Raw genomic sequence first — 14,594 nt, forward strand, 5'->3', positions numbered from 1 at the left:
ATTGACCCATTGCTTTCACGACGCCATGTCTGTGCTCCCGGCCCACCCAGCGTACACGTCATGTTGCCAATGATCTGGCTTTGCGCTGGATTTTGGCACTAGGTTCTTATTGTTCTTCTTCTTTAACCAGGCATGGTGCCATTCACTAACAAGTGAGAGAGAAGACATGTTTTATCTCTTAGGCTGGTTTGAGAGTGTAATGGAAAATTTTAAAAAGTGGGTTGTAGGAAAAAAAAAAATGAGTGCTTTGGTCTGTAGTGCCCCTTTAGCGACTGTTGGTACTTGTGGCAGGCCACCCCTCATGCATCGTGTCATATGATCTACTGAGCCAAGACATTATTAACCATGAGTGATATAATAATGTGAAACTCTAGATACAGTAACCCCTCAATATACTGAACTCTTTCCATGAATTTCAGTTTTAACGACCACCTTGAGTTGGCCGAACATTATGTTCTTTTAATGAACACTGTTTGGTAAAAGAATGGACGTGCAGGAAATACCCACCAGGGTTGGGTTCCCTTCCCCCCCCACACACTGTGTGTGTATATGAAAAACATGTTTAATATCCTTGCAGCTGTTCTGTACTATTTGCATTGCTATACTTTATTATGTAATACAGTATTTAGTGTAATGTAACAGTTAATGTACAGTGAGTTTACCCACACTTTCGCTGTAAATACTGATCAACCAGTATACAATAGTGTAAAGGCAGTGTACAGTATAGTGCAGGATTGTGGTGGATATCAGTGACTATCTGTGCCAGTGTGGAATGCAATTTATGTTTAATGTACATGCAGGTGTTTTGTACTGTTTACTTTGCTATTCTCTGGTATGTAGTATTTACTGTAATGTAACAGGTAATGTACAGTGTCAGTTTCTTTTACCTACACTTTCCATGTAAATACTGAGTGACAAATGAACATAGATTTATCCAAGGCCTACTTCCAGTCTTTATTTGCAGTGCAATTACTTCCTGAAAGGTAAGAATAAATATGTCAATTAGTAAATAGAGCATTTATTGAGAAAAAGAGCCATTTAGACTAGGGATGTATCGGATATCCGCATCCGCGGAACATCCGCATCCATTTCAACATCCGCATCCGCATCTGCACTTATGTAAAAATATACATCTGCATCCGCATTGGCATTTTAATAAACATCTGCATCCGCATCCGCATTTGAACGAGACACAAAGTGGATGTGGTGGATATACTAAATACAATGCCTTCGTTATAAACAAAAACATTAGTGTTTTTCCGTGATACGACTTGTTTGCTGTGTTTACTGTTTACCCTGGTAGGCGGTCATAATTTTGTAGTTATCCTATAGTGCTTTGGTCTGCACAAGACCAAAGTGCTGTGACTAACTCCACCAAGTCGATAAGAGTCATAAGGGTAATACGCTAACCTTGGTACTTTGTAGTGTCTAATAGGGTTAGTGGGAGTCAAAATGCATTTATATTGGTGTGTACGGCTGTGTGCGTGTGTTTGTTATGGAGACTATGGCTAGGGAAGTGTCACAGTAAGTTAAAGAAAGGTGCTGAAAGTACCACTGTCTGAAAAAACCGTATTTTTTACAGTGGCTAAGTTCATTATGAATATTTTAAAAGAAGGGAAAAATCAGTTCCCAAGGCTGGGATAAGGGATAGGCAGCTGTCTCCAAGGGGCCGAGCTTTAGTTAAATGATTATGCAACAATATATCCTGAAAACATCCGCATCTGCATCAGCATCCGCGAGGATGTCATAGTTTCACATCCACATCCGCATGATACAGAAACATGATATCCGCATTCACATCCGCATCCGCGGATGTTTAAATTCTGACATCCGATACATCCCTAATTTAGACCTACCTGTATCTTATTGTGTACGAGTATATGGCCGAACAATGCTGTACAATTACCGTAACAATCTTTGTTCGGTAAAAGCCAAAACGCCTGGGAAATACTGAACAGCATGGTGTTCGGCTTTAACTTCAAGGGTTCGGTACCAGTTAGTTCATTATATCGAGAGTGCACTGTATTGGGAGAGGGTTGTTCACTGTGATAGTTGTACAGCAGTACAGGGCATTCATTTGGTATGAAATAAACTGGGCAGCAAGGTGCACTGTATCCTGCACAACATGTGTACACTAAAATATTGTACATGTATGTATTTTTTTTTTTTTTTATTTGTCTGACTCTAGGCATAGGCTTCACAGCCTGCTCCCAAGGCCCAGTAGTCCTCCTACATTCCATACACCTCTACATGTCACCACTTTGGCACTAATACCCACCATCCATATTGAATACAGGCTAGGGCTGTCTCATACAGGTCTGGTGTGTTGGTATTAGCAGGGGTATTTTTACAACATGTCGACGGGTCTTCCAGTAGATATTTATGAAATTCAAATCCTTAAACTGTTCCCTGCCCCAGCGGGGATTTGAACCCGGGTCCATTAGGACTGCAGGCCACCTCTCTACCGATTGAGCCACTGCCTCCCCCAATTGCTCTTTATGGGCAGCAACTTATCTTATTGTGTGACATTTTATAATGGGATAATGATGTCTAAGCACATGGCAAGTGCTCCACCTTGTAGTGAGAGTAATCTGAGTTTTCACTTTACTGGAGCAGGTCTAATGGAACACAATTTTTACAGTACTTTTGCCTCAAGCTTTATTTTTGTCATGGGGGGGTACTGTAATTGCAAGGTAGAGCACTATGGTGGTACCAATCTTAAGTGGCGGTTTAGGTGGGGCACGAACCTCTGTACAGTGGTGCCACGTGTTCCATACCCGCTATGTGAACGGCTCTGATATATATGTAATAGGCATCACAGTAAGATAAACACATTATAATATAATGGTAACGTATTATAATATATGAAAGAACAGTAAACTGATTATGCGTAAAATATTTATACAGCAATACAGAAACGTGGCATAAATATTTTACAGTGTTGCTTAAAAAAAAGTAGTCACTTTTATTGGCTGTTACCATATTTCTGGGGTTGGTAATAATGTCACAGTTATGATTATAAGATAATGTGCGGGAATATAAGCAAAAATATGCCAGTTTCTTAGTAAAAAAAATATATACAGTAATCACTCTAATATCCGGATGCCCAATATCCGAACATCCCCACTATCCAGACTTAAGAATGTTTCATACTGTACTTTTTTCCATACTATACTTACCTCACTTCACTCTTTAATGTACTTTATTGGTGTGAATAGGGTGTTAGGAGCTATGCATGTGCAGTAGGAAGGTGTTTTTCTGAGTTAGGCTAGGTTAGGGTCCATAAGTACCAGTCCAGGAGCCAGTCACCAGAATGTTTAATATTGTATGAACCTACTTTTAAACCCTCATTTTATGTTTCTTTTGCATTTATTTCAGTCATGTATGTGCCTTATTGGTGTGATTTGGGTCTTAAATAGGTGCTATGCATGTCCAGAGGGAGTTGTATAGGTGTTTCTCTGAGTTAGGGTCCATCAGTACAAGTCCATCAGCTGGGGCCCAATATCCGGACAGAACCAATATCCGGACCTACCTATGGCTCTATTATATCGGATATTGGAGTGATTACTGTATATATATAATATATATATATATATATATATATCACACACACACACACACACACACACACACTGGTACATACTGGTACAGTACACACACACACACACACACACACACACACACACACACACTGGTACATACTGGTACAGTACACACACACACACACACACACACACACACACACTGGTACATACTGGTACAGTACACACACACACACACACACACACACTGGTACATACTGGTACAGTACACACACACACACACACACACACACACACGGCATCGTCGGAGGAAGACGTCCTTTACTGGCGCTCCATACCAGCTCAACACGGCCAGAGGCAATTATCTAAATAAGTATCTTTGAATGAGTCAAGCTCTGTACCAGGTTAGACTAAATGATTTTTCATTATTAAAAGGGAAAGAAATAATAAGTTTAAATAAGACTGTTTCAAACAACAAAGAACCACGATGCGTTGAGTCAGCTGGGTTTGTTTATACTACAGAAAGACGGGGAAAGCGTGCACACTGTAAGTATATACTCTGTTCATTTAGTATTACAAAATGGATCCATACTTCAGTAAAACAAATTTGGAAAAGAAAAGGGATAAAAGTAAAAAGCAAAATGATGATTTCTACCAAGAACTGGTTGAAGTGGAGACTCACAATAGACTGGTTGAACGTGTACACAAACTAGAAATGGCTTTCGAAAATGAAATTAAGGAAATAAAGAAGCAAATGCACTTGCAAAAGGAAGAGATAGAAAAACTGGGAAGGGAGGCCAATAAGAAAGACACAACCATCAGTGAACTAACAGTGGAATTGAATACGCTTAGGAAGAAAGTGAGTGAAATGGGAAGTACAGTAGTTAATCACGAGAGTGTTATGGAAGAGTTAAAAAATGACACAGAGACAATTAGACAAGCAAGCAGTCTTATGGACCAGAGCAGTGATATTGAGGAGAAGATAACACAGGTGAATGAAGCTGTGCAAAGCTACAAAAATGATGTAGAAACCACATATGCTGAAATGGTGAAAGTAAAGAAAGACTTAGAAACAAGGGTGGAGGAAAAAAACATTAAAAAGGAAGTGAAAAGAATAATCCAAAACAATCCAAAGTTAGTCAGAGATTCAGTAGAAATAAATAAATCAATAGTAATCACTGGTATAGAAGAGGAAGAAATTAAAAACAAAATCACTAGAGACCAAAAGGAGATGGCATATGTAATGAGCTTACTGAAAGAAGTATCAGAGGAAATCTGTAGTAAAGACATAGAGGAACACAAAAGGTTAGGAAAATACGAGAAAAGCAAGACAAGACCTCTAAAGGTGACTTTCCAGAGTGTAAACACTGTGGAAGAGATACTAAAAAATGCAAAGAATCTTATGGAAAAAGAGGAGTTCAAAAATGTATGGATAAAAAGATGCCTAACACAAGAGGAACTGGAATTACTGAAAGAGAAAAGGGAGGAAGCAAAAACAAAAAATGAGGGAAGATCAGAAGAGGACAAGAAGAAATTTTTTTACAAAGTAATAGGATTGCAGGTACGAAAGTGGTACACAAACAGGATGGAAGAAAAAAGAGGAAGTTAGTAGAACCATGTCATGACAAGTATATAAACAAGATGATAAAGTTGATGTACTCACTTGTGGATGGAATGGTATCTAAATTACTAGAGATGAATGATTATGTCAGAGAAAATGAACCACAAATAATATGCCTAACTGAGACAAAATTAACACCAAGGATATCCAATGACATACTAAACTTAGAGGAATACAATATATGGAGAAGAGACAGAAACTTAAAAAAAGGAGGAGGAATTATAATATTAACTAAGAAAAATCTAAAAGTCAAGGAAATAAACCTAGATATACCATCACAAGTAGAACTGATTGCAGTAGAGATCGACACATCTGAAGGTAAAGTAATTGTAGCCAATTTGTATATGCCACCCAGATCAAACATATGGGAAAGAGACGAATATGAGGACCTGGCAGAGAGTACAGTTCAGAGTATAAGATCCTTGCTACATAAAATGGAAGAGAAATCGGAAAGAATTATACTAACTGGGGATTTCAATACAAATATAAATTGGAATACTCTAGATATAAATAGCCAAGAAAGCTGTTGGGACCAAAAGCTCCTGGATCTCGTACAAGAGTTTTTCTTAACGCAACATGTGAGGGAAACCACCAGAAAAAGAGGACTTGATGTACCTTCAGTGCTAGATCTAATATATACTAGGCAAGAAAATGACATTGACAGTTTAATATATCACCCTCCACTCGGCAAATGCGATCATGCAGTACTAAATTATAACTTCAGGATAGCATATGACATAGTAAACAGCAATGACAGTTACAAAAAGAGACTAAACTATAAAAAGGGAAAATATCAAGACCTAAAGAAGTATTTCTTAGAAGTTGATTGGGAAAATGAGCTTAGAGGACAAGATTAAAATGCTGTATATAAAAATTTTTGTGAATTTTATGAAATAGGAGTCCAGAAGTACATCCCACAGCACAAAGAAGCAGATAAGAAAATACAGAAATGGTTCAATACAGAATGTAAAAAATCAAAAGAAAGAAGAGATTTGTTGTGGAATAGATACAGAAGACACAATAGTGAAAGGGCGTATAATAATTACAAACAGGCAAGAAACGACTATACAAGAATAAGGAGGGAAGCCCAAAAACAGTTTGAGGAGGATATAATAAATAAAAGTAGTGATCAACCAAAGCTGTTTTACAGCTACTGTATATCAGAAGCAAAACCAAAGTAAAAGATATAATACAATCCATCACGGACGAGGGAATCACTTATACACAAGAGAAAGATATTTGTGAAGCACTAAATAAGAATTTCCAATTAGTTTTTACAGAAGAAAAAAATTTTGAGAAGGACTATGTGGAACACGCATGTCCACACATACTACCAGATATACAAATAGCAGAAAAAGTAATACTGGAGGAGTTAAGTAGATTAGACAGAGGAAAAGCAAGTGGTCCTGATGAAATTTCATGTTGGGTGTTACGAGAATGTGCAAAGGAGTTAAGTAAACCATTATTTTTAATTTTCAAGAAATCCTTGAGTCAAGGGAAACTACCTGATATTTGGAAAAAAGCAAATATAGTCCCCTTATTCAAGAAAGGAAATAGACAAAATCCTCTCAACTACCGACCAGTATCACTAACCAGTGTTGTAAGCAAGGTATTAGAAAAACTTATAAGAAAAGCTTGGGTAAATCATCTAGAAGAACACAGTATGATAACAGAAAGACAGTTTGGCTTCAGAAAAGGAAAATCATGTGTTACTAATCTGTTGAGCTACTATGACAGAGTAACAAACACAATACAGGAAAGGGAAGGATGGATGGACAGTATCTATTTAGATTTCAAGAAAGCTTTTGACACAGTACCACACCAAAGACTTTTATGGAAGCTGTACCATCAAGGAGGAATTCGAGGCAAACTGTTTTGTTGGATGCAAGACTTTCTCATAAAAAGAGAAATGAGGACAGTACTAAGAGGAAACTACTCATCATGGAAAGAAGTGACTAGTGGAGTACCACAGGGTTCGGTGCTGGCACCAATCATGTTTCTAGTGTACATAAATGATATAAACAGTAACACTGGAAATGAGAGCTATCTGAATATGTTTGCAGATGATGCAAAAATACAAAGGAGAATTACTAGCACAGACTCTTGTATGGAGCTACAAGAAGAATTAAATAAACTTCATGAATGGAGTAGTACATGGCAAATGGAATTCAATGTGGACAAGTGTCATGTAATCAAGTTTGGTAAAAGTGGAAAAAGACCTGATTGGGATTATAAGTTAGGAAATAAAACCCTATACACATCAGAAAGAGAGAAAGACCTAGGTGTGATTATCAATAACAGACTATCTCCGGCTGACCACATCAGCGAAGGTACGGAACATGTATACACTGCTTGCAAATATGAGAATAGCATTCACATACATAAATGAAGACATGCTAAGAAGGATAATAACATCATTCATTAGACCAACCCTGGAATATGCATCAATAGTCTGGAGCCCTCATCTCAAAAATCATATAGACATGATTGAAAAAGTTCAAAGGGCCGCTACGAGATGGATACCAAGCTTAAGGGACCTAAGCTACGAAGAAAGACTAAAAAAGCTGAATCTACCAACACTACAGGAGAGAAGGAAAAGAGGTGACATGATAATGCTATATAAGTGCATATCAGGAAAGGAGAAAATAGACATAAATGACTACTTAACATATGGAGAAGCATCAGCAAGAGGACACTGCAAAAAACTGCATAAGAAGAGAGGTGATTAAGATATAAGGAAATTCAGTTTCCCAAACAGAGCAATTGATCAATGGAATGCACTACCGAATGAAATAGTGTGTACCAAAACAATTCACAAATTTAAGGATATGGACGATAAATATGGTCTAAGACATGGGACAATACGAGCTTGACTCATTCCTGTAAAGATACAATTAGGTAAGAACAATTAGGTAAGGTAAGAACACACACACACGTAAATACATAAACACATAAATACAGTACTGTACATACATACTATCTATCAATAAACAGACAGCTTAATCCCGGAAGGAGTGGCCAGAAACTAATCGCCCCCATGTCGCCCTACCTCTGCCATTGCACTTCCCTCCCCCCAACTCACACCCTTCTCATATACCTCTCTACTCCATGCCTCCATCTCATCATACATCATCATCATCATCCGGACCTCCTTTCCCACCTTAGGGCAGGGTGAGGAGTAGCAACGTCCAGACAGTCCAAGTTTGCCCAGTCCAATGGGCCACGCTTCCATTCACTCACCATTCAAGCCCCCGGAATCCTGGCTCTATGTGACTCTCATTACAAAGACTTATTACCGACTGCCATCTGCTGGTCAATCGTTTATGAATACAAGTGGCTTAGTTGCCACACAGGGTATATTGGCAGGACCATACCAGCCTTCAAGCTAAGGATTGACCAGCACAGAGGTCAGTGGAGCAGGTCAGGTCTGCCTGTGAGCGACCCTCCTCACTCAGCGGTAAGGGAACATACATAGCATTGTAATACTTCTGTTGATCCCAAGAATTTCTGTATAATAGACACATGTACCTGTAAGAACCTGACAGTACTAGAATCCATTCATATTTATCAACGAAAACCTGTCCTACACAATTGTCTGTCTGCTGTCCCTCTGATTATAATTTGCTGTTAAGTCCACCCTGTAATTAACACCTTTTTTTTTTTTTTTTTTTTTTTTTTATAAGCACGATGAGCTCAAGTTCAAATAGTTCTTTTAGGCATTTAATTACCTTACAGGTCATTTTTATCTTTTTAGTTCCACTGAGGATGAAATAGATGAATATATCGAAACGTCTGGGGATATTATACTTGATACGAATGTTTGAAAAAGTCCAAATTTTGAGTTAGGAGAAAACTGTCAAGAAAAGAGAGAAATTCGTACATATACTCTGTTCACTTTAACTAGGTGCAGAAATCCCATCTCCAACTTATATATATCTACTGAGCTTAACACTAGAAAATGGTGCTAGTCACGAAGAAGTGCTGTGGAAGGCATGTTGTCTGGGTATTGTATTATTCTGCCATTGAGCTACAGGAAGTAAGCTACAAAAGGACAAAAATCACGGCCAAGTTAAAATGAACGCACTATAGTTGTATTAAGAATGTGGCTTAGTTTGTGAAGGAATGACTGGTGAATGAATGTGTGGCTCATTTCACTGGCCACTCTATGGGTAGTTCTGCCAGCTTTGTATTTTCCTTTTCACTATGTGGATGATGCCCAGCCCATTACATGTACTGGATGTAGGGTTAGCATGATGATGATGATCATGATGATGACAGACGGTTATTAGGTGATTTTTATGGTATTGTTGATGGTGATTGTAATAATGGCGATGATGGTGATGATTGTGCAAATGATGATGATACTGATTCAATGATCATTAGGTGATTATTATAATATTGTTGATGGTGATTGCAATAATGACGATGATGATGATAATAGTGGAAATGATGACGATTATTATACTGACTTATTGTAATTCTGATGATAAATTACTATCATCTTGATTATATATTTAGTAATGTCTGTAATATGTTAAAAGAAGACACGATTAGTGTGGTGATGATGATGATGATGACAGTGATGATGATGATGGTAATGATGATGACGATGATGATGATGGTGATGATGATGACGATGATGATGTTGCTGTCTGCCCGTCGCTTTTACCCCTTTCAGGCCAAGATGTGTTTGTGTTAAGCCTAATAAACTCCTCTGACAGTGATAAAAATGTAGCGAGACGCCTTTGAGCTGAGTGGGTTAATTTTGCTGTGTAAGGTTATAAGCAGTGTTAACAGTGGCATAATGTGCATCTCTGAATGTCAAGTCTTCTGTCCTTACTTACCCTAACCTGTCATACTTAACCGTGCCTTACCCTTTCCTGCCCTAGTCTGACCCATGTAAATCCACCCTACCCTTCCTTACCCTAACCTATCATAGTTACAGTAACCCTGCCTTACTCTCTCCTGCCCTGGTCTAACCCATGTAAATCTACCCTACCCTACCGTACCCTACTACCCTACCTAATCCTACCTTACCTTACCTTGTGCTGCCATACTCTGCCCTACATAACCCTTCTCTACCCTACACTGTGTTGCCAAATTCTACCCTACAGTACCCTACCTTGTCCTGCCTTACCCAAACCTACCCTACAGTACCCTATCCTGTCTTGCCTTACCCAAACCTACCCTACCCTACCCTACCCTACCCTACCCTACCACACCTAGTCTAAATCTCGCTTACCTTGCCGGCATCTTATCATATCCAACAGTAGCTTGTACCATGCCACACCTCCCCATACCGTACCCTACCATACCCCTGCCTACCATACATCTGCCTACCGTACCCCTGCCTACCGTACCCCTGCCTACTGTACCCCTGCCTACCATACCCCTGCCTACCGTACCCCTGCCTACCGTACCCCTGCCTACCGTACCCCTGCCTACCATACCCCTGCCTACCATACTAAACCTAGCCCTTGTATCGTTTGAGTGCCGTGTGATACTATAAGGAGTGCCGGTAAATGCGTGATACAGGTCTATCTATCTATCTATTGCCAGACGCCTTAATCCCGTAAGGGGTGGCCACAAACAGATCGCCTCCATGTCACCCTGTCCCCTGCCATTTGACTGTCCTGCTTCTAACACACACCCTTCTCTCATATGCTGTACCTCTTCACTCAATCTCTTCATGTCATCCTTGGCCTCCCCCTCCCTCTCCCCCCCTTCACCTTACTCATATACAGTCTCCTTGTCAGTCTCTCGCTCACCACCCTCTCCACATGGTCATTGGCATTATATGCTCACATACACCAGCGCCTCTTGGACTGTATACCAAAGCCGTGTGGCATCAAATAAACTCTACCCCACTGACTGCTGTTCTGGCGTTATTTTACCTGAGTTTTGCTGTTCTAAAAGGTGCCTTGGGGTCTTAGTAGGTTATTTTATTGATTTATTTTTTTATTTTTTTTGAGGGGGGGATGGGAAAGGAGGATGACAGCTGGGTGTGGAGAGTGAGAGGTGTGATTGTTTGGGGTGGGGTTGCAAGAGGCAGACTGAAAAGTTCTGGTACCAGATCCTACAGTGTGAGTGCCTAGAGGCTGCTGGGGCTGGAGTAATGTGGAGGGCGGCCATTAGGTGACCCATGGCGACGTGTGTATGTTGCCTTTATAAATGGTACACAGCCTGTACTGCCACTAAGGGAAGTAGGCAGCTTAGCTTCCCTTAAATATACTGGATTAGGTTATTCTAGCCTCAGGCCCCTACACTTTAAAGGCAGTGAAGTAGGTGTGCTTTGATCATTTATTTTGACATTCCGGTTACCAGTGGAATTAGGTCACAATGGGTCTAGTGGGGTCAGGTCAGGTCCATAGACATACATATATAACCGTGGGCTACATTCAGGCCACTTCAAGTCATGGTGGAGGTGGTGGTCTAGTGGTTAGAGAAGAGGTCTACTGTTGGAAAGAATGCACGTTCGAGTCCACGCGAGGGAACGAAAGTCTGCTGATTTGAGTCTAAAACATGACTGAGCTGCACAACCCATTGAAATTTCCTAACACCCCTGCTAATATCATCACAGTCCTGAGTGAGACTTGTGGACTGTGGGTATTAGTGGCTAAGTGGTGACGTGAAGGACTTGGGATGTAGGATGACTGCTCGGCCTCGGGGAAATGGCTGTCAAATCAATGGCCTCTTCCGTAGCAACTTGTTTGGCACATTACACCTTATCATTCTCTTGTATGTTACTTATATTAATGCAGACACAGCTGGCAGCATTATCAGAAAGGAAGAGGAGAGTGAAAATTAATGTAATGTGCAGAACAAATCGCTAAGAAAGAGGTGCTACGAAGGAGGTGGGGGAGATGTGTATTTATGTGCGCTCGTTCGTGTAACCCCTCTCCATGGTTCAAAAATTGCAAAGTAAACACAGATGTAATAATAATAATAATAATAATAAAGGCCTACAGCCCTCCTTTCGCTTAAATTGGCCTAAAATTGCCATCTCTTTATCTTGAATGCTGCGTTGTAGCAATAAAACGAATGCTGGACTATGGTGTTAGTAACGAAGAGGTATAGATGTCAAATAGTAGCATTATCGTTTTCTGCCGCTGAGGTACGTGATTAAAGTTGTAAAAGGAAAGGTTTGGGTCGAGGACTTATAATTCAAAAGTCAATGCAGCCACCAAATAACCTGTACTCACTAAATATGCAATAAAACATTGAAAGTGAACTATTAGATAACTCATCAAGATACAAGGGTAAGTATATAGTTTGTGTGTTCTTAAAAAATCTTGCTACCTAACTACACATGCTATATTTTGTTACACTGCATCGCGGTATCTCTGTCACAGTACATTATATTCGTCTAAGGGAAGCAAAAGAAAATTGTACCGTGATTTCCTCCCTAAGTGTCTAAAAAGGTAACATTTAGTACTGCTGAGGTTTAAACTAACTTTAGGAAGAGAATTTGAAACTAGAAAGGAGTGCCAGATGCTGGAATTTTGTTCGATGTTATTGACTTCGGCTTCATGTTATCGTCAGCAAACCCATAATATCCCGTAAGAGGGTAGTATCCATGCAAATAATGTAGCATATAAAAATCTTTCACACAGCTAACTCAATCATAAGTGCAGCGATACTAATAGCATATAAACCAGCGTATTGATGGAAACTGGGATACCAATTTGAATCTCGCAGGCCTTACATCTAGGAAAAGGCCTGGGTTCCAAAATTATAAATGTTTTGAGCGACCGGCGCACGTGTATAAAATTGCTTGTTTATTTTTTAGTTATCGCGTAAACAAACCAAAAAAATAATAAAAACCGAAACAATCAACCGAACTAAATTATTTCTATTACTTTTAAAATGCTGTGAAGACATTTTAAATCTCGGAAATTGGTTTAAGATCTTTATGAATACTGCCGAGGTTGGCGTTGGGAGTGTAAGTGTAACCGACGCCATGCTTCAAGAGAATATTTAGGAGTGATGAGGTGAGTATCCTGCCTTGATTCCACCTTTTCAAGCGGTTACAGTTAATTTACTTGTATTATTGTGTTTGTGAAAATTAGATATGGCAATGGAGACAACTTAGAGGTGAGCATTTCTGGTGAGTATTCGTGTTTCGTGATAGGAAAGGGCGACAACTTCCAAGCAGACGCTGAAGAAGGCTGGCTTCGTGAGTATCCTGGTCCACTTCCATAATTTTACCACTAGCATCTGATTTACGTGCATAAATCTGCTCGTTGATATTAAATAAAGTATTGGAGCTTATTAGGGTATAGGTATGTGATGGAATATTCGTGTGTTGAGATGGTTTGTGGAATGGTGGTGTAAGTGGAAGAACAGACGCCGAAGAAGGCCAGCTTAGGTATCCTGCTCTGATTCGTGTTTCGGCAGCTTCCATCTAATTTACTGACATAATTCTACTCACTAATGTTAGGTAGAGACTAGTAGGGTGTACGTGTGTGAGGGAAAGTGGCTGTATTGAGGTATTTGGCATTCTTGTTAGAGCAGACGTTGAAGATGGCTGGCGTAGTAAGTATCCTGCTCTGCCTCCATATTTTCCTTACTAACAACTAATATCCCCACTTAATTCTGCTTACTGTTGTTATGCAAGGTAATGGAGGTAAATAGGTGTTAGTTTGGTGGGAGAATATTGTTGTTTGCAGATATATAAAGGATGTCGGCTCTTTTCGTGGCCTTGCCGAAAATTGTAAACATTCTGCCCCCGAAATTATTAGAATGTTCGTATATTGTTTACTTCCATCGATTTATTGGTTATTGTCGGTTTATTGATTATTATTATTATTATTATATTATTATTATTTTTATTTTTTGAAGAGGAATCCCTTCAAGCCGGTGACGTGTTGGAGAGGGACGCCTGCAGGTGGTGGCACTGATATAACCAAGCCAGTACCACTATTTATATATACGTTGCTCAATCCGTATCCCACGACAACAGGATGTGGCACTGCAGAGAGGTAACTTCATCCTGCAGTCCTTCGGGTTCACGTTTAGGTGTGCAGGGAGTCACAGTAACACTTTTACTACCCCTGTCTGTTGACGATTTTATCTGTTCGTTTAGATCAACATGGATAGGTCATAAAGGGATCTGTGGGCTTAAAGTTGGATGAGGATAATACTGGTATTCACCAAAAGTCTTGTACAGCACTGCTGGGTTGGGACAGAAATTGCAAAGTCTGGCCAACGTGACTGTGTACTCTAATACTGAAGGTGTGTGGCCTGTGTGAAAGTAGTGTGGTGCATTTATAACGCTGCTCTGCTACCCCACCTGGCTAGTTCTGGTGTGTTGTAACGACGGCTCAGTGTTGTCAATGTCTGTTGTGTATCATGTACCGGGTATTCACTTTCTACTCCTACTGACACACACACACACACACACACACACACACACACACACCAATATATCA

The sequence above is a fragment of the Coenobita brevimanus genome, chromosome 106, assembly GCF_032717465.1.
Source record: "Coenobita brevimanus isolate Jiangsu-jjx chromosome 106, ASM3271746v2, whole genome shotgun sequence".
Classification (NCBI taxonomy): domain Eukaryota; kingdom Metazoa; phylum Arthropoda; class Malacostraca; order Decapoda; family Coenobitidae; genus Coenobita; species Coenobita brevimanus.